Consider the following 21,387-nt stretch of genomic DNA (forward strand, 5'->3'; position numbering starts at 1 on the left):
ATGACGCATCTATGTTAAATAAGGTATATTGTTGGTAAGCCTATTTAGACATAGACTAAAATGAAATCCCTTGCTGTTTGAACTTGAGAGCTTTTTCAGAGCTGGCTGCTTAGAATTCTCCTACATTCCAAGCAAGATGAGCTCTTAATTAGGAGTCACCAAATGAATACTAATAATCCTAGTTTGTAATTTTACTTGCCTTTTCTTTAATCAAAGTATGATTTTAAGAACTTAATCAACAAAATAGTATAGAAAATCATATAATATGTAACATTATTACATTCAGGTAAATATGTAATGCAAAATGATTGCTGACTTTTAACTTCAAAAGCAAGGATACCACTAAAAAAAAAAAATAAAAAAAATATGCACGTGAATGTCAAATAACATTCCTGTGACTAATTGTGCTCGTTGATTCCCACTGGCGATTTTTAATTGCTAGGTTTAAACTCTGCCGTTTTATGTTCATTAATAAATAGACATATGTAAGTAAATTACCACATATTGAGTATTTCATGCTTATTCAGCTGAATGAATTACAACACCCACAGTTATGAGATACAATGTGGCATTCATGTCACAATGTGGAAAAACCAAACATTCTAATTTGCATTTGCTAATTAATAGCTTTGTTGTTAGCAATGCACTTTAATTTTATTAGACCTGATAAGAGCAGTTGTGGCACTGTGTAAAGCATTGAAAGCATGATCTTTTGGAAGGTATTGTCACTGTTAGATACATGCTGTTTATGTTCTTATTATCGCTTGTCCCACCTGCCATACGCCATCTGTTGCTAAGAATCTTTTGACATCAAAGCCATATTATAAAGTGGAAATGAGCTGGGAATCAGATATTGAAGCAACAAATATTTGGGTGAATGAGATGTAAGAACAAAGTATTGGAGGTAGACGTACACCTCGAGCACACCAAGAGACAGGAGCACAAGGGTATATGGGAAGGATCATTCAGTATATATTGTAGTATATATACTAGTAGTATATATATATATATATATATATATATATATATATTAGTTCTAAGGTAGAAGACCATCACTGGCAGGGGCCGCCCTAAATGGTAATAAAATGGGCGGCGGAGTGGCCGATGCGGCAGCACGACCGCCATGGCTGTCTTTAATGCGGAACAAAAGCCTGCATTAACCGTGATCGCAAGGGGTCCTTACGACACGTCACATGACTGCACTCCGTTCCTGCTTTCCCGGGTTGTACAAGAGAAGAACGCAGAGGGGTGCAGCAGCTCATGCAGAAGTCTGCGAGTGGCACAGATTGATCTGCAGTTCAGGTAAGGGAGTGGGGGAGGTTGTATGAATGGGTATGCGTGATTGAGGGAATAAATGAGTATCTGTCAATGAGTGAATGAATGAGGAAATAAATATATGGATGAGTGAATTAATGTTTGTGAATAATAAATGAATGAATAAATACTTGTGTGATTGCATGGACCTGTAAGTAATAGAAAGCATCGCACAGGGAGGCTGTTTGAGGATACCACAGGCAGGTTGTTTGGGGGCAAAGGTGGGAAGTCCTATGCTTCCATTCTGGCAGATCCTGTGAGTGAAATGTGGGTGCTAAGGGAGTGGGCATTAATTAATGAGAGGGTGCTGGCTGGGGGCTGGGCTGTGAGATAAATATACAATGTGGGGCTAGCTTAGGGCAATACACAAGGGTATGGGCGCATTAGGTGGATTGCATTGGCCATGTTTTCCAGTACACATATAGACTCATGGAAGACTCATGGAAGAAACAAACTAGTCAGAGCCTGTCCTGGTGTGTGTGTTTGGGTGTCAGTGTGGCAGAGCCTGTCCTGGTGTGTGTGTTTGGGTGTCGGTGTGGCAGAGCCTGTCCTGGTGTGTATTTGATCATCTGTTTCCTGGCACTTTACTTTCCGTAGGAATAAATTGAACTATAGTCACTTCAAAGGACAAAACTTTCTAGGCCCAGAAATCAGTGAGCAGAAAAGTGAAGATTTTGTGTTATTTAATCTATTTCAATCCGCATATTTTATTAAAAAGGATTAGTCGTGTTAAATTGTGGCTTCAGGCATCCCGTGTATGATGACTTTTTTTTGTGTACTAAAGTACTCCCAATCCCATCACATTACATCAACATGTGTTAGAAAATCAGGAAAATATGTGCATGGATGGTGGACAGTTTCGGTGGCGCAATGGGCCACTTGACTAGACTTGCCCCCCAGGCCATAGGCTGTCAGCCCTCCCCTGATCACTGGGCTAATAAAGCAGGGGTCTTGCCTTGGGCAGCATTATAATCATTGTAATGCCGTACATTATTCTTATTCTATCCTGGGTCACTTGACTTTTAAAAACATAGAATAAGCAGATAAGAACCATCTATTTTGCCCACTTTTATCTTCTTTAAAGACTCAAATCTTAATCTTAGATTCAGGATAGCCATATTCCTATGCCATGCCTGATTAAATTCCTTCACAGTATTAAAGGTACAGCGTTCTTTCTCCCTGCTTCCCAAACAGAAATAGCAACAGTAACTTGAAATATGTTGCAATGAAATCAATAAACCTGTATGTAAGGCACCTACCTTAGTCCGCTCCCGGCCGCCTTCTTCTCCTCCCCGGCAGAAACGCCGGCACCGCACATTAGAATTCGAAGCAGCCGCTCGCGCACGCGGCCGCTTCATGAATATTTATGAAGCTGACCGCCGGCTGGATTCCGCTGCGTCGCTATGGCGACGCAGGACGCGATCACGTCCCGGACGTCAGGGAACGCCCCCCCGGGCTATTTAAACCTCGAGCACAGTATACTCAGTGCTCAGTTATACTGGTCCTGTCCATATTTCGTGAGCTTCCCCGTTGCTTATATATTTATTATATTTGTCTTGTTCCTGTTCTCCCGGTATCGACCCTGGTCTGCTAAACGGCTTCCTGTGTTTCTCTGGTTTCCTGACCCTGGCTTTTCCTGCTACTACGTGTACTTCTGGCATCCTGACCCCGGCTATCCATACCAACTACGTGTACCTCTGGCATCCTGACCCCGGCTATCCATACCGACTACGTGTACCTCTGGCGTCCCGACCCTGGTCTGCTAAACGGCTTCTCTCTGACCACCCGTGCTTACGGTTACACTACCAAGTGCCCTGTAACCCTCACCAGGCCCCTTTCGTGTGTTCCGTTTCTGAGCAAGGGTGTTCCAGTCCTGCACATCGGATTCCGTCTGGTAAGACGCACCTCACACTGTACATATTAAGCAAGCAAAATGTTTTTTCCAAAACACTGAGCTACATTATACATTCTGTTGCTTTGTTTAAACACACTCTGTGGGTGGCACTATTTCCCTGTGGGTGTCTTGAGTCATAACACAAAATACACGAATCTCAATTCAATCCAAAAATATTGTAATGTCCTTTGATACTGCAGCAAAAAGCACGCACAAACTCTCCACGCTCTGGTCATCTATAGCAAATCTAATGTAAAGAGGACCAAGATTGGCGTTAGAGTACAAAACATAATAAATATATATATATATATATATATATATATATATATATACTTACATATAATAAACCAAACTTATAAAAAAGGAAGAACTAACCTACATGCAGGGCTGGCCCAAGACATTGTGTTGCATCATGCCCCTCACCCAACAATACCACGACCATATCCATTATGTGACACCTATACTAGGACACATACATACTAACAAACATGCACACAGAAACTAATACTAACACACTCATCCAGAGACTCATACTAATACACCCACTTAGACACTCAAACACAACAAGGCACTCAACACTAAAACACACTAACACACACAGCCAGACACTCACACTAACATACACACACTAACATACCCAAACACATACAGTTACACACACTAACATTCCCACACACACTAACATACCCAGACACATACATTTGCACACAATAAAATACCCCCACACACACATAAGCAGACATACTAACACATGGAACGTCACAGTAACACATACTCACCCAGACACATTAACATACGAAACTAATGCAACTGGGCACAAACACTAACACACAGGCACCCACACTAACACACACAAACACACCCACATACCTACACACACACTAACATACCTAGACACACACATAAGCAGACACCCATACTAAAATACCCAGACACAAACACTAGTATACTCAGACACACACACACAGTAACACACACTAACATACCCAGACACACACTAACATCTCCAAACAAACACAGACACACACTAACAAACATGCAAACTAACTTAACTAGACACACACTAACATACCCCCACACACACACATATACACAGTCGCTACACTATCATACCCAAGGACACACACCTTACCATTGTGAAGTCTCACCCTGTCCTTAATACTAACACATGGAACGTCACAGTAACACATATTCACCCAGACACATTAACATACGAAACTAATGCAACTGGGCACACACACTAACACACAGGCACCCACACTAACACACACAAACACACCTGCATACCTACACACACACTAACATACCTAGACACACACATAAGCAGACACCCATACTAAAATACCCAGACACAAACACTAGTATACTCAGGCACACACACACAGTAACACACACTAACATACCCAGACACACACTAACATCTCCAAACAAACACAGACACACACTAACAAACATGCAAACTAACTTAACTAGACACACACTAACATACCCCCCACACACACACATACACAGTCGCTACACTATCATACCCAGGGACACACACCTTACCATTGTGAAGTCTCAACCTGTCCTTAATAACAGTGCAAGCTGCATATGCATATGGGCGCCAGAAAGAACATGCCTTGGGGAAGCAAAAAGACATTCTGTCTATGCCAGCAGCACCTATCAATTAAAAGAAAATGTTACTGCATGGCTTTTCTTATAATCTTACTTGTTTTTTTTTTTGCATTTTAATACTTCTAGCAAGCTTAAGAAATCATCTGCTTCACTTTTGATTTACATTTCAATTAGTTACTTCCCACACATCAATTAGTCTTAGTCGTTCCCATATTTTTAAAAGTATTAAGTATTCATTACATTCCTTTTGTGATGTGGTACTGATTAGATACACAGACTTTAAAGCTCAATCAATATAAATATTGTTGTTGAACAACAACTCCCACAATTCTCAGCCAGGCTATCCCCAACCAAATGCTCTTTGAGGACAGTGGTTTGAAACTACTTAAGAGCTACTATTGGAACAAAAGTATCATAATTGTATTAGGACTTAAATATGAAATTTGCCTTCAACAGAATGTCATAGACAATATGACAGTTTTATGAAACATTGCATCCATTTGTTCTGTATTTATAAATCCAGGCAATATGGAACAGTGCAATGTTGTACATGGAATCCCAGGTTATGGAAGGTAATACAGCTTGTCATACTTACTTAAGAGATAAAAAGTCAACAGTAACGTAGCATACACAATAATGCAACGATACAAAATCCACACACACAGGCCACCCGTAAACTATTCAAGGGTGCTTTCTGTCCACCACGAAGTTACTTTTTATTTTTTATAATCTACCCTGTTCTCTGCCATAACAAATTAATGTATAACAGGTGACACTGTGAATTTAGTGAATTTTGCCGCAACCTTGTACTAATAATTAGACCTGGAAAAGTAAACATACTTTATAGATAGATAGATAGATAGATAGATAGATAGATAGATAGATAGATAGATAGATAGATAGATAGATAGATAGAAAGGAGGAAACAATGAAAGGCAAAACTGCTGCCCTCATGCTGACAGCTTGGGCAGGTTAGATAAGAAGACTATTAACTGCTACTAGACTATTATTATGAAAACATGCACGCAGGAGGTTTTTGAAATACAAATATAATTGGAGAATGAGTAAGCCACGGGTTTTGGTATCTGGGTCATATTCAAAATTATTCTTGCCCAAACACTGTAAAGTTAGCTCAGTACATTCTGGTAAGCAGAGAGCCTCGGGCCTAAACGACAAAGGTCAGGGGAACTAAAGAGAATATCTATGCAGCTACTGTACAGTAAGCCTGTACCTCTCTGTAGGTGGATTTCCCTTGGATTAAAAATAAGCCACATTCTAATGCTGTTGTCTGATGTGAAAAATGGTTATGGTGGCTACCGGTGACTGGATTGTAGTCACGTTCAGACATAGTGGCCACACTAGAGAAAAGCTGCTTTACATGAATTTAAGAATCAAGCATGACATGGTTACTAGTCTGAAGCTTTAAAAAAGCCTTCAGTAATAAACATTACACGTTTTAAAACATATATTCCTACTACATTTTGTATGGGGAAATACTTTGTAGGATTGCGTGGCCTTTTCAGTTTAATTTATCTGGCATAGTACCCTGTTTAGCACTGTAGTGCGCCAGTGGCATGAACAGGCCAGAGCTGAGTTGAGTCCTATACCAACCAACTTAAGATACGCTATGGAACCTAGAAACTTCTTAGGGTAGGCTACCCAGAGCTCTTCCTCTTATGGGGGTGTGTGGCTTCTCATACAGTTGGGGCTAGCCACATGCAAAGGGAGAACTAGCCCCATCTAAGAGCTGGACAAGCTCCAGATAGCCTTTAGTGGGAGGGAATGGGCAGGCAGGGTGGGCCAGAAATAGGTAACATGTGGAATGAGCATGGCCATAGGCCGCTCCTCTGCCCTGGGCAAAAATAAACTAACCCAGAGACCTAGAGAAGCAGGACTCTGGATGAAACCAGGAATGTTTGCAGTTATGTTTGTAACAAAGTCACAAAAGGAGCCCGGATATTTGTAATATAGCTTTCTTCTTCTGGAAACAAAAGTATAAAAAACAACAAACCTTTTATCCCATATGGTTCCTGAACCTGCCCAGGTATAATTTTTACCTTAGCAGCTCTTCAAAGAGGCAAATCTCAGACAGAATTTGCATTGTAAAGAATTGTACTCACTACCAGCCCTAATTGAAACTTTTAGAGATGATTAGATTTCTGTTAACAAAATAAGCATTTACCTTAAACTAAAAAGCGTGATTCCTATGACGTTTAACATTCCATTAATGTGATGGTTCACAAGTTCATCTGTCACCAAATGTATTACATAGCACATGCAAGGTTTTCCCTGTTAAATGTTGTGATTTTGAAACAAAAGTTCAATATCAACAAGTACTTGTGCTGTAACAATTTGTTCAAAATAAATAGCCTACATCCTACAACACCTGCCTGCGTTTGTTTTCTTTGAGTCATCTCAAGCTGTAAATCACTTATTTTACAGTTATTTCTTACTTTTGCCTTCCTTCCTGCTGTGAACAAAAAGGAAGTGTTTTCTGAAACCCGGTCATCCTCTGTGATGGTCGTTACGGGAGCAATTTGCTTTTTTGTTGAAATACAGCAAATTACCCAGCATGCCGTCAAAGGGAGAATAAAACCATATATTAGCTATATTGGAACACAAGGGATAACACCTAAATCCTTGTATGTTCATTTTTATATTCATAGAGCCAACAGACATAAAGTAAGTTAATTAAAGAGCCATTATACTTTTTATAATCTTTTATTTGTATAGCGCCAACAATTTGCTAGACATCCCCCCCAAGCGCTCCTTAGCAGCATGGACGGATGGACCAGCCTTATTTGCTTGCTGGGGGTGACTGGTCAACCAAGTTTGTGCCACTTTCCCAACCACACTTCTGGTGGTAAGTATAATAGTATAATTATTATAATAGTATAATAAAATGATGTGGCTGGGGCGCTGTATATTTGGCTGGGGGGCAATCAAAGCAGGGGTCACGTGTACTTGACTCTGAACAGGAGGAGAAGTGTGGTCTCCCCTGCTTCAGACTGTAGCAAGACTCTGCTTGAGAAGTCCTCATACAACACACACAGCATCTGCGATGCTGGCAGACAACCTCTGCTACTTCCACTGCGGCTTTTATGATGGAGCACCGGCGCGACATGACCTTCCAATTCTCAGTCATAGAAGCGAAAGTGCAGGCCAGCAACAGATGTTCATCTACACACATCGCACAGACGTTCACAGGTTGCCCCTACTAAACACGTCTGGGGGGGTGCAGAGTGGCATATCAGGGGGTATAAGGCATATCAGGGGGCACAGTGGCATATAAGAGGAGCCTGACCAGGACTGACCAATGAGAGCAAGGTGAAACTGGGCCAGCTGCTAATTGGTTGCTGGAGTCAGCAGCTTTCCCTGAGCCCTAGCATCACCTGATCCGGGAGGAAAGACCAGAAAGAGCATGCCACATGCCAGCATGCCACTTAATTATTCTTTATGAGCAACTATTTTTTTTACTTTAGTTTTGCTTGAATTTATGGGCACCAAGGTAATTGCAACATGGTTATCAATTACCACCACTTTTGCGAAGGAGAGTTTACGCTTGACATTACTGGTGTGGCAACAAGCCAGCAGTGGCCGGAATTTGAACTTACGGACAACCGGGTGGAAGTCCAACACCTTAACCACAACTCCAAGTCAGAGATACAGGACTGTATTGGAGATAGTTACGGGTTGTGTGGAACCAGCCAATGATTGAGGGTATACCTGTAGGTTTATTTTTATTAATTGAGCTGCCCTTACAAACCACCCTGCTTTCATGTCATCCCAGCCTTGTGTCTTTTTCTCTCCCTCTACTCCCCACCAAGTCAGTCAATCCCAGGTGCCACCTGTCACACCAACCGGTGTAGTACGTACACGTACTGGCTACCCGGTAGAGATGGCACAGCCAATTTCAGTATGTGAGGGGTTAATTCGATTGTATAGGCATGTGGCGCCAAAAGGTCTTTTTAGATAAATTGGTCTTTTGAAGCTGGGACTCCAACCAAGGCCCTCTGCAAGGTGTGAAATTTCACAGGGAGGCAGTGCCTTTAAGTCTGCTAGCCGAGCCCTTCACCATATGCATGTATCCCCTCATATATAATGGATTCTTTGATATGCTAAGTGACCAATAGCAGTCAGGAAAACCATTTCATATCCAGGTCATATCAAACACATATCAATAATAACTTATATATTCATTATCATACCTCCTTGTGTGCATATCTAGAACGGGGAAAGCGCACCCTACAAAAAGAGTACAAACATGGCGGCGCCACTTAACCAGTTTGGAAGGAATTGTGAAGTCTATGATGTTTAGTCATAAGTAGCTAGTGTGACATATCTATGGACTTCACAATTTACAGGAAATTCATAAATGTATGAATTATGGCTGTGGAGAGCACAGGAGGGACGATAAAATGAATATAAGTTATTTGGACTGATATGTTTCCACCACACAAGGGGGAGGTCACTTATGGTACACCTTCCCTCCGCTTATACCACCTCTGGGCCGGCTTGGAAACTCGAGATGAACTGGGAAAGTGTATAAAATTAACGAGAGAAGATGGGTCAGTGTGCTTACTAGGGGCCAAGATCTAATTTTGAGTAAGTCGCCATCTTTCCTTGCCAGAGCCCTACGGACAGAAAAACTGTTACTTGACCATTCAGTGAGTAGTTAGGTTTTCTGTAATTTTCTCCTTTTTATTTTTATCTGTTGGTGTAAATCTGTTTATCATCTTTTTGTGTATGCACTGTGATTTTTTGTATTCATAATAAATATTCCTTTACTAAGTTCTGCCTTTGTCTCGTAAAGACTCACGTTACCTGAAGAGACCGTTTATTGGTAATTTTAAATCACGTAATTATTGTATTAAAATATACTGTGTGGGTTTAATTCGCTTGGGGGACCAAGGCACCCCATTTATAAATTGTCTTGGTGGTGGCAGTGTTATTTTGATATTTTTTATATCATTATAGTTAATTGCGGGTGGTTTTAAGGGTGGATTTTTGTATTTTTATCACTATTTCCGGTCTAGGGCACACAGATAGTGAATTTTAACCCTTTTACCACCAGAACCAAGTCACGCGCATGCTTGGAGTAGAGTGCGTTCGTGACACCACCCACTTCACCTGCCTCACTTTCTCTTACCTTTGCAGCCCCCCACCCCACTGTATTACTTAGCTGCCATGCCAGAGTGTAGAGATCACCCCATCTATTATTATCTATTATTTTCTTTATAATCTGTAATTATACAATATTAAAAATGTCTTATTAAGTGTTCAGTCGTGCAGATGTAGTAGCCAGTTCATGAATTCATGGATTCGTGGACTGTTGTACAAAAGCAAACAAAGGGGTTTAATTCGAGTGAATTTGCAGCTCTGGGCAAAAATAATCCTGGATATTTGTGAATTGTTACTATAACAGACAACCTCAATATCAGAAGCAAGTCTGCGACAGAAGGGTCACCTGACAAGGGCTGCTGATTGGTTGCTGGAGTCAGCTGACTAGACTCAGCCGATCAGGGGCTGCCCCTCAGCCCTAGCCTCCTGATTAGTTGGTGTCACCTGACTAGAGCTGACCAATCAGGGAGAGGTGAACCTGGGCTGGCTGCTGATTCAGCTGACTAGGCTCAGCCAATCAGGGGCTGCCCCTCAGCTCTAGCCACCTGATTGGCCGGTGGTGTCACCTGATCAGGGCTGACCAATCAGGGAGAGGTGAACCTGGGCTGGCTTCTGATTGGTCGCTGGAGTCAGTCGACAAGGCTCAGCCAATCAGGGGCTGCCCCTCAGGGCTGACCAATCAGAGAGAGGGGAACCTGGGCTGGCTGCTGATTAGTTGCTGGAGTCAGCTGACTAGGCTCAGCCAATCAGGGGCTGCTCCTCAGCCCTAGCCACCTGATTGGTCGGGGGTGTCACCTGACCAGGGCTGACTAATCAGAGAGCGGTGAACCTGGGCTGGCTGCTGATTTGAGCTGAATTTATGGGCAACAATGTAATCGCAACACGGTTAACAATTACCACCCTTTTTGCCATGGAGAGTTTATGCCCAACGTCACCGGTGTGGGAACAAGCCAGCAGTAGCCGGATTTGAACTTACGAGCAACAGGGTGGAAGTCCAGCACCTTAACCACAACTCCAAATCAGATATACTGGATGCCCCTGTCTCTCTCTGTAGCATATTGGTTTAGGTTTAGGTGATTCCCTAAGGCTTATTTTTTTGATCACCACGTAGACCAAAATTTAAGCCATCTTGCCTCTGCCCCTACAAGCCACCATTCTTTAGTTGACCCTCAGCCAGCCCTCCATGTAAATGAATGCCCCATTGACCCCCACACCCTTGTGTATTGTCCTCATCCATTTTCTGGAGAAATCCAGGTGCTGTGGTTGCAGCTGGATGTGTCTGATTGGCTGAACCTGGTCAAGTGACTCCACCAGCCAACCAGGCATTGGGATTGAGACCTAGGGGGCATTTAAGCTTCACTTGCAGCCCTTAATTCGTTTGATGTTCATTTTCTTTGAGAAGTCCAGGTGTTCTGATTGCAGTGGGATGTGTCCAGGCCAGGCCTTATCTTTGTACAGTATTTCCTCTGTCTCTGTTTTTGTATTGCCATTGGCCCTATTCTTTTGTGTTTTAGTTTTATTTCCTGCCTCCACCTTTGCTGTTACTGAAGGCACAAGGTGTCTCAGAACCTATTGTCTCCAATATCACTTATCATGAACATGGGCTGGCTGCTGATTGGTTGCTGGAGTCAGCCGACAAGGCTCAGCCAGTCAGGGGCGGCCCCTCAGTCCTAGCCACCTGATTGGTGGGTGGTGTCACCTGACCAGGGCTGACCAATCAGAGAGAGGGGAACCTGGGCTGGGTGCTGATTGGTTGCTGGAGTCAGCTGACTAGGCTAAGCCAATCAGGAACTGCCCCTCAGTCCTAGCCACCTGATTGGCCGGTGGTGTCACCTGACCAAGGCTGACCAATCAGAGAGAGGTGAACCTGGGCTGGCTGCTGATTGGTTGCTGGAGTCAGCTGACTAGGCTCAGCCAATCAGGGGCTGCCCCTCAGCCCTTGCCTCCTGATTGGCGGATGGTGTCACCTGACCAGGGCTGACCAATCAGAGAGAGGTGAACCTGGGCTGGCTGCTGATTGGTTGCTGGAGTCAGCTGACTAGGCTCAGCCAATCAGGGGCTGTCCCTCAGCCCTAGCCACCTGATTGGCCGGTGGTGTCACCTGACCAAGGCTGACCAATCAGAGAGAGGTGAACCTGGGCTGGCTGCTGATTGGTTGCTGGAGTCAGCTGACTAGGCTCAGCCAATCAGGGGCTGCCCCTCAGCCCTAGCCACCTGATTGGCCGGTGGTGTCACCTGACCAAGGCTGACCAATCAGAGAGAGGTGAACCTGGGCTGGCTGCTGATTGGTTGCTGGAGTCAGCTGACTAGGCTCAGCCAATCAGGGGCTGCCCCTCAGCCCTTGCCTCCTGATTGGCGGATGGTGTCACCTGGCCAGGGCTGACCAATCAGAGAGAGGTGAACCTGGGCTGGCTGCTGATTGGTTGCTGGAGTCAGCTGACTAGGCTCAGCCAATCAGGGATATTTATTGGCACTATTATTATTTATTAATTATTAAACTGTTAAAGGAATCATTAATAACAAGCTGAATTTATGGGCAACAATGTAATCGCAACATGGTTAACAATTACCAACCTTTCTGCCATGGAGAGTTTATGCCCAACGTCACCAGCTTGGGAATAAGCCAGCAGTAGCCGGGTTTGAACTCGCAAGAAACAGGGTGGAAGTCCAGCACCTTAACCACAACTCCAAATCAGATATACTGGATGCCCTTGTCTCTGTAGCATATTGGTTTAGGTTTAGGTGATTCCCTAAGGCTTATTTTTTACGTTGATCACCATGTAGACCAAAATTTAAGCCATCTTGCCTCTGCCCCTACAAGCCACCATTCTTTAGTTTATTTAGTGCGTTTTGTGTGGAAGTCAGGTCAGCTAAATTTTCCTCTGCCCTTATGTCTAGTCTCTGTAGCCTAATGGCTAAGGTGTTGGGCTTGGTGTCTTGAGGTCCTGAGTTCAAGTCCCTTATGCTCTAGCTGTGTCTGTTTTGTTTTTAAGTAAGCACATAGATTCGCTAAGGATTATTTTTTACGTGGATCACCACGTAGACCAAAATTTAAGCCATCTTGTCTCTACCCCTACAAGCCACCATTCTTTAGTTTATTCTACAAGATTGCAATGAGGTAAAAACCAATGGATTGTTTGCAGGGGACAGGTTTGCTAGTGTCTGCAGTGTACATGTTACCCTTCTTTCGTTTATTATTTGTGTTTGTGTGGGAGACAAGCTAAATGCCACTCCCATATGGTTATATAGAGTAACGGTTAAAGAGCTAAGCTAGAGTCCTTAAGGTTCAGGGTTCGATTCCCTTGTGCTCCATCTGGCACTTGCTCTCTTTTACAGTGTTTTTTTGTTGTTGTTTGGTGAGGGAGAAAAAAGCTATTGTTAGCAACCAGGTAGACCAAAACACAAGCCACCCAGTTCATGCATTTAAATTGAATGATTTAGTCAAAGGGATTTGGGTCACTCTGTCAGCATTAGCCATTTCCCCCACATTTGGATATTTATATCATCATTCACAGGCCATACAAAATCATCTGCATTGTATATTTATCCCACCAGACAGCCCCACATTGTGTATTGATTTATGTGATGACCCTCAGCCAGCCCTCCATGTAAATTAATGCCCCATTGACCCCCACACCCTTGTGTATTGTCCTCATCCATTTTCTGGAGAAATCAGGTGCTGTGGTTGCAGCTGGATGTGTCTGATTGGCTGAACCTGGTCAAGTGACTCCACCAGCCAACCAGGCATTGGGATTGAGACCCAGGGGGCATTTAAGCTTCACTTGCAGCCCTTAATTCGTTTGATGTTCATTTTCTTTGAGAAATCCAGGTGTTGTGATTGCAGTGGGATGTGTCCAGGCCAGGCCTTATCTTTGTACAGTATTTCCTCTGTCTCTGTTTTTGTATTGCCATTGGCCCTATTCTTTTGTGTTTTAGTTTTATTTCCTGCCTCCACCTTTGCTGTTACTGAAGGCACAAGGTGTCTCAGAACCTATTGTCTCCAATAATAATAATGTTTTTTCCTTCACTTATCATGAGTAGTTCTTCTTCTTTCCATAGCTTTAACATGTCCTGTTCAATCCCTTCTCTGTTGTGTTGTGTCTTTGAAGCTAATGTTCCCTCACTTTTTTAGTCTCTACCGCTTCTGCTGGGAGGCTGTTCCATTTCTCTACCACTCTCGGAGTAAAACTTCTTTACATTACATCTAAGCCTCTAACTCACTATTTTCAGATTATGACCTTGTTTAACCATTTCTCCTCTTTTGAAAGAAACATCCCTCCTGTGATTTGTTAAATGGATTTCAAGTATTTTCTCCAAGCTTATACATATCGAGATTCCCTAGTCTTTCCTGATCCTGAGCCTGCATTATTCTTATCTACAATGGTAAGTTGAACATTTCCTTTCACTGTAACTCATCTAGTACTCATAGTTTCCTCAGAGAATACTGTTGCTTCTTTACATGTAGAGATACATATAGTTTATTGGTTTTGAATTGCCGTTTCAGCGTTTCTCTGCTGCTACGCACAGGAACTACCTATATATTTAGTGTACTCTATTGAGCTGGGTATGTACCCAGAATAAATCTTTCTTTTATTTACCAGTATATGTTTTGATGGATCAGTTCATACATATACTTCTATATACAAGCACGTGACCACTAAGGATTGATGAAACCAAACTCCTATGCGCCTGACACATCAGTGAAAACTGTAAGTGCACATCTGTTGTGGCAAGCCAGAACTGATTGAGTTACTACCGCGGTGGGTTTATATATACGAAGCCTGATCAAACCATTCAGATTGTGAGTGCATACACAAAAAATCTTCATATAATAATGTTGGGGTAAATACAACAAATAATTGAGTCTGACATACTACACAATCAGAGTTATCTCTTCTGTTTATTTTTCAAATTGAGAACCGACCATAACACAAGCGCCCCCTAGTGGACCAAAATTATCTTTCTAACACCATGAGAGTGTTATTACGGGTTTGCAGCTGTGTATCCGGTTAAAAAGAGAAGGGAAAGTATCTCTTTATTTCTTCTTGTAGACACTTTTTTGACACTGGTTTTCACATTTTCCATACTTACCTGTATAATGCATAGCTAAGTCAATGAGATGTTGCTGGAAAATCCCTGAACTTTTAATTATGCACTATACAGGAGCAGCTCAGCCCTTCTAGCAAGAGGAACCTGTAAGTATGGGCAATATGAACTCTGCCGTCAACCCTCCTTCCAGGGAATACTCTCCAATTAAGGAAGTGACTGCTGGAGACTTCCTCCTGCCTGATGAACCAAGACAGGCTTATTCTAGTCAAGCAGCAGCTCCCCCTCAGCCCTAGCCTCCTGATTGGTGGCTGGTGTCACCTGACCAGGGCTGACCAATCAGAGAGTGGTGAACCTGGGCTGGCTGCTGATTGGTTCATCATATTGCATGCCACTTTATTATTCTTTAAGAGCAACAATTTTTTACCTTATTTTTGCTTGAATTTATGGGCACCAAGGTAATTGCAACACAGTTATCAATTACTACCACTTTTGCCAAGGAGAGTTTATGCTTGATATCGGTGTGGCAGCAAGCCATAAGTGGCCGGATTTGAATTTACGGGCAGCAGGGTGGCAGTCCAACACCTTAACCACAACTCCAAGTCAGAGATACAGGACCGTGTTGGGTATAGTTACTGGAAACCCCTTACCATTAGTCTCTGTAGTGTAATGGTTTGGGTGTTAAACTTGGGTTCTTGAGTTACTAGGTTTAATTCCTTACAGCTTACATTTTTTCCTCATATAGAAATCTGGGTTTTTTTGTGCGTCTTTCTGCAAAAACTAAAGGATTGCTTCCCTGGCACATTAGACACAGTCTCTGTAGTCTAATGGTTAAAGTGTTGGATTGGGCTTCTTGAAGCTATGAGTTTAATTCCCTAAGGTTTCACCTTTACCTGGAACTGTTCTTTCTTTTTTTTTTTTTTTGCATTTGGCAGGAGCAAATAAAAACAATTCTGAACAACCATATAGACCAAAACATAAGCCATCTTGTCTCTGCCCTTACATTCTTCCATTCTTTAGTTTATTTTGTGTTTGCTTGGGAGTCAGGTAAGCTAAAGGACTGTATTAGTGTAAAAACTAAAGGATTGCTTCTCTGAGACAGCAGGCATAGGCTCTGTAGTGTAAGGGTTAAGGTGTTGCTCTTGGCTTCTTGAAGCTGTGAGATTAATTCCCTAATGTTGTTTCACCTTTACCTGGAACTGTTCTTTTTTTTTTTTTTTTTTTTTTTTTTGCATTTGGTAGGGAAGAAACCCCATACACCAAAACATATGCCAATTTGTCTCTGCCCTTACAAGCCACCCTTCTTTAGTTTATTTAGTGTGGTTCTTTGGGAGTCAGGCTAGCTAAAGGACTGTAAAAACTAAAGGATTGCTTCTGCATATCCACAGCCCTGCCTGTCTGTAGTGTAATGTTTAAGGTCTGCTTGAGATTCTGGGTTCAGTTCCCCGGTGCTTCGCTTTGAACTGTCTCTTGTCTCGGTTTTGCTGTTTGTTTTGTTTTTTTTCCCCGTTTGGTGAGGGAGAAAAAAGCGATTGTTAACAAGCAGGTAGACCAAAAGATAAGCCATCTTGTCTCTGCCCTTCCATTCTTCCATTATTTAGTTTATTTCGTGTGTTTGCTTGGGAGTCAGGCCAGCTTAAGGACTGTATTAGGGTAAAAAGTAAAGAATTGTTTCTAATGGCCATTATCACCTGGTTATGTAGAGTAATGGTTAAGGTGTTAAACTAGAGTCCATGGGGTCCTGTGTTCAATTCCCTTGAACTTCATCTTGAACATTCACTCAGTTATCTCCTACATTTTGTGTTTCTCTTTTTTTTCTTAAATTTTGTTTTTGTTTTCGCCATTGTCTTTATCCCTTTTCCCAAGGTCTGTATCTCTTACTCTTCTAGCCTATCCTCTCTCATTGTATTTCTCCTATTACTGCTATCCTCCTGGTTTTCAATTCACTTCTTTTACCCTTTTTTTGCTTATAACTTTTTGTTGAGGTTTTTTTGTTGTGGCAAGACTCTTGTTGCATCAGCATGAGTTAATATTCATTGTACATATTCCAGATAATGAAACATGTCACATAAATTATACAATGTTTTGTTCAGTGTAGCATACACAATGTAATCAAAGTACAGATTTGAAACATATAAGATGCAAAATGCCTGTAAGTGTCATGTTAGATCAAATTTGAACCATTGTATGGTTTATAGACTGGGTCATCCTCTCCATCTGATAAATACGTTTATCCCAATAGCAGGTGGATCAGTCTGTTTCAGTTTCTTGCAATCATTACTTTAACAGATAAAAGTAGGAACCCCAGTAACCTATGATATTTAATTTTTAAATGCTGAGGAACGGCCACCATAATGTGCAATTGTGGTGAAGAACTTTATTGGTAGCTTCTGAATAATTGACACATCTAAATTATTCTCCAAATTTCTGGAGAATATTGCACTTTAAGCTCTGAAAACCCCACTTCCTGATAAACCTAAAAACTTTTGGGGACAACTCCCACCTAGGAAGTGACTTCACGTGGCACATTAAGGAACTTCTCACATTTTTAATCTTTTGTGGAAATAAAATGAATTATTTAAGTGTGTGTATTATTATTTTTTATTTTCCTTTGGTTTGTAGTTGTCACTGCAGATTGTAGGAAGTGCTGGTGCCACTACCTTTAGAGAAGGCTATAGAAGATGCTCATTTGATTAGTGAACCAGCTTGGTGAAGCCTTCTGCTTTCCCTCCTCCAGTGTGAGGATTCGTGGATTGTTGTACAAAAGCAAACAAAGAGGTTTAATTCGAGTGAATTTGCAGCTCTGGGCAAGATAATCCTGGATATTTGTGAATTGTTACTATAACAGACCACCTCAATATCACCTCAATATCAGCAGCAAGACTGCGACAGAGACCTGATTTAAACTCCTTGACTTTGCTATACATTATAAGGGCCTATTTATTGGCTGACCCTGTATAACACATAGCTAAGTCAATGAGATGTTGCTGGAAAATCCCTGAACTTTTAATTATGCACTTTACAGGAGCAGCTCAGCCCTTCAAGTACGTATGGACTCTCCTGTCAACCCTCCTTCTAGGGAATACTCTCCAATAAAGTGACTGTAGAAGACTTCCTCCCGCAAAATGGACCAAGACAGGCTTATACTAGTCAATCAGCAGCTGGCCTTAAGCCATAGCCTCCTGATTGGTGGGTGGTGTCACCTGACAAGGGCTGCCCAATCAGAGAGAGGTTGCTGATTGGTTGCTGTAGTCAGCTGACTAGACTCAGCCAATCAGCAGCTATGGTGGGTGGCATATCTGGGGGGGAAGAGAGGCATGTCAGGGGGGCAGAGTAGCATATAGGGGGTTATAAGGCATATCAGGGGGGCACAGTGGCATATTAGGGGGCATAGTGGCATATATGGGGTATAAGGCATATCTGGGGGCAGAGGGGCATATCTGTGGATATAAGGCATAGCTGGGGCAGAGTGGCATATCTGGGGCAGAGTGGCATATCTGGGTGTAGAGTGGCCTATCTGGGGTATGAGGCATATCAGAGGGCACTATGGCATATAGGGGGTATAAGGCATATCTGAGGGACAGAGGGGCATATCTGGGGTATAAGGCATATCTGGGGGACAGAGGGGTATATCTGGGGGGCAGAGTGGCATATCTGGGGGGCAGAGTGGCATTTCTGGGAAATAAGGCATATCAGAGGGCACTATTATATATAGGGGGTATAAGGCATATCTGGGGGTATAAGGCACATCTGGGGAGGGCACAGTGGCATATCAGGGGTATAAGGCATACAGGGTATATAAGGCATATCTGGGGAGGGTGGAGTGGCATATCTGGGGGTATAAGGCATACAGGCATACAGTGGGTATAAGGCATATCAGTGTGGAAAGCCTGGTCTTAGATGTGCATAACTGGGGGGCAGGTTGGGAAATAAAAACAAGAAATGCATTTTTCTCTAAGTTTTTTATTTTGCTGTTTGTTTTTAACAACCAGCTATTTTAACTAAGCAAAAAAATTACATTGTTTTTTTATCCGATGAATCGATTCATCGAAAAAATTATCGGCCAACTAATCGGGTTCCCCCAGGAATGACTGGACCTGGGGCAGCTGCCCTCTTGCCCATGTTAAAGACAGCCCTGGCCAACAACTTACGCAATGCTGAAATACATACATTCAATTGGTATGACAAAACTAGAACTGAGACAGAGACAAAGCAACTCATGAGGTAAACTCCTTGCAAATTTACAATCCCTCTGAATTAATTTAATCCTCAGAGCTGAAGCCTTTTTAACATATAAAACTAAAAACAAAAAGTATTTATTAAGATACTGACTGTGGATTTGAAGTTATATAATTTTAGATACAAATATTTTATTGGTCAAACACATGGGATTTACCCCAAAACTTTGAGGCTATACTTTGGCCCAAATAGCTCATGCAGTTTAAAAATAGTATACATTTCCACATATACTAAACAATAAAAAAAGTAGTGTTTGCTCTGATTATATTCATGAGTTGTCCAAACAGGATCTTTAGATCTGGGTGGATGAATAAAGGGTAATGAAGAGATTTCCTTTTGTGTTCAGAACAATACTGTTGTTCCATTGCTGTCAGCTTTTAGGTTCCAAGTACACATCATCATTAAGTGGAATAACGCTGACCTCCAGTAGATACTGAGTGTAATTCAATGCGCATTTAATAGCCTTTTGTACTCTAACCCCTGGAAAATGGCATGTTTCCTGAATAACTGAAAATTTCCTCTCACTATTAATAATTTTTTCTCATATACCACACATCAACACAGCACACAAAACACTTTAAAATAATAAAGTTATCCTGTAATTGCTATCTTTGATGCACTACTGTGCCTAATCAACCTTTTTGAATAAGCCTTGCAACAGCTGAATTATATATTTTTTAATGGAACAAAACATTTATAGGGATTAGTGGATCCTAGCCCATAATCCTACATAATCGTAACAAGGTTTTTCTACCGTCATTTTATTGCTAAGCGCTCTAAGGCTCTGTACCTTTAATAACAATGCAGTGACGGCCCTGTCAGTATAGCCTGTTCTTTGAGGCCCATTACAAATGAAACTTCCTGAGTCTCCTACCTCATGCATTTTACACCTCCTTATACTGTCTCTTTAAGTTGTTTTTTTTTATCATTTAATGTTTTCTGTTGTTTGGTCCTTCAGCTCCTCTTTTTACCACCCTGTCCTTTTTATTCTTTCCCATGCAAATCCTTCTTTAACTATTATCCCTTGTGGTTACGTTCCTTGCTCTTCTGTATTAGCTTCACCTTTTTATTCTCTACATATTTATACTTGTCCTCTTTAATTTTAAGGCAAGACAGGAGGCTTCGTATTTTGCATATCTTCCTTTACTCTCACCAACAGCAGCAAAGAAAGAGTTAATAACACAAGTGAAAACAACCAATAGAAACAGTACATAGGTGGTATATAAACTCCTTAACTATCTTCCTCTTCTCTCTTTCTTTGCTGCTCACCAAAGCTGCAGGTCAGTCCTCTTCCTACCTACATTTATTGCTGATTTATTGAATAATATCTGTTTATTATTCATTACATATTGCTTTTTTCACCTAATTCTAGATAATTAGGTGGGTATGCACATTTATATACAGTATAGGTTTCTGATATAAATATATGTTTGTATGTATATTTTTTACTTGTCTTTCATTATTTATATTCATTGTTTCTTTGCATCTGTGCATCTTGGGAGGGATTTTTCCCTTCTCTTTTCCCTATCTGAGACCCCTTTTTGTGAGTTCTGGTCGGTAGTTTCTTCAGTTATTTTCTGGATCATTACAGTTATGATGTGTGTGGAAGTGATTTTGAACCACATATAGCTGGCATTACTCTAAAGGGCTCCTTCTTATCTGTGCCTCACTGGAGTGGTTACAGGGTGAGTCCTGCATTACTTTCAATATTCGTTGGGAATTTTCTGGAATTGCATCTCCCAGGCTGAGTTCATGTGGTTTTGCACATTTATCTACAGGCTGAGTCCATGTGGTTTTGCACATTTATATACAGGCTGAGTCCATGTGGTTTTGCACATTATATACAGGCTGAGTTCATGTGGTTCTGCACATTATATACAGGCTGAGTCCATGTGGTTCTGCACATTATATACAGGCTCAGTCCATGTGGTTCTGCACATTATATACTGGCTGAGTGCATGTGGTTTTGCACATTATATATAGGTTGAGTCCCTGTGGGCTTGCGCATTATATACAGGTTGAGTCCCTGTGGCCTTGCACATTTTATACAGGCTGTGGCCTTGCACATTATATACAGGCTGTGTCCCTGTGGCCTTGCACATTATATACAGGCTGTGTCCCTGTGGCCTTGCACATTATATACAGGCTGTGGCCTT

The sequence above is a fragment of the Spea bombifrons genome, chromosome 1 (genome assembly GCF_027358695.1).
Source record: "Spea bombifrons isolate aSpeBom1 chromosome 1, aSpeBom1.2.pri, whole genome shotgun sequence".
NCBI classification, from domain to species: domain Eukaryota; kingdom Metazoa; phylum Chordata; class Amphibia; order Anura; family Pelobatidae; genus Spea; species Spea bombifrons.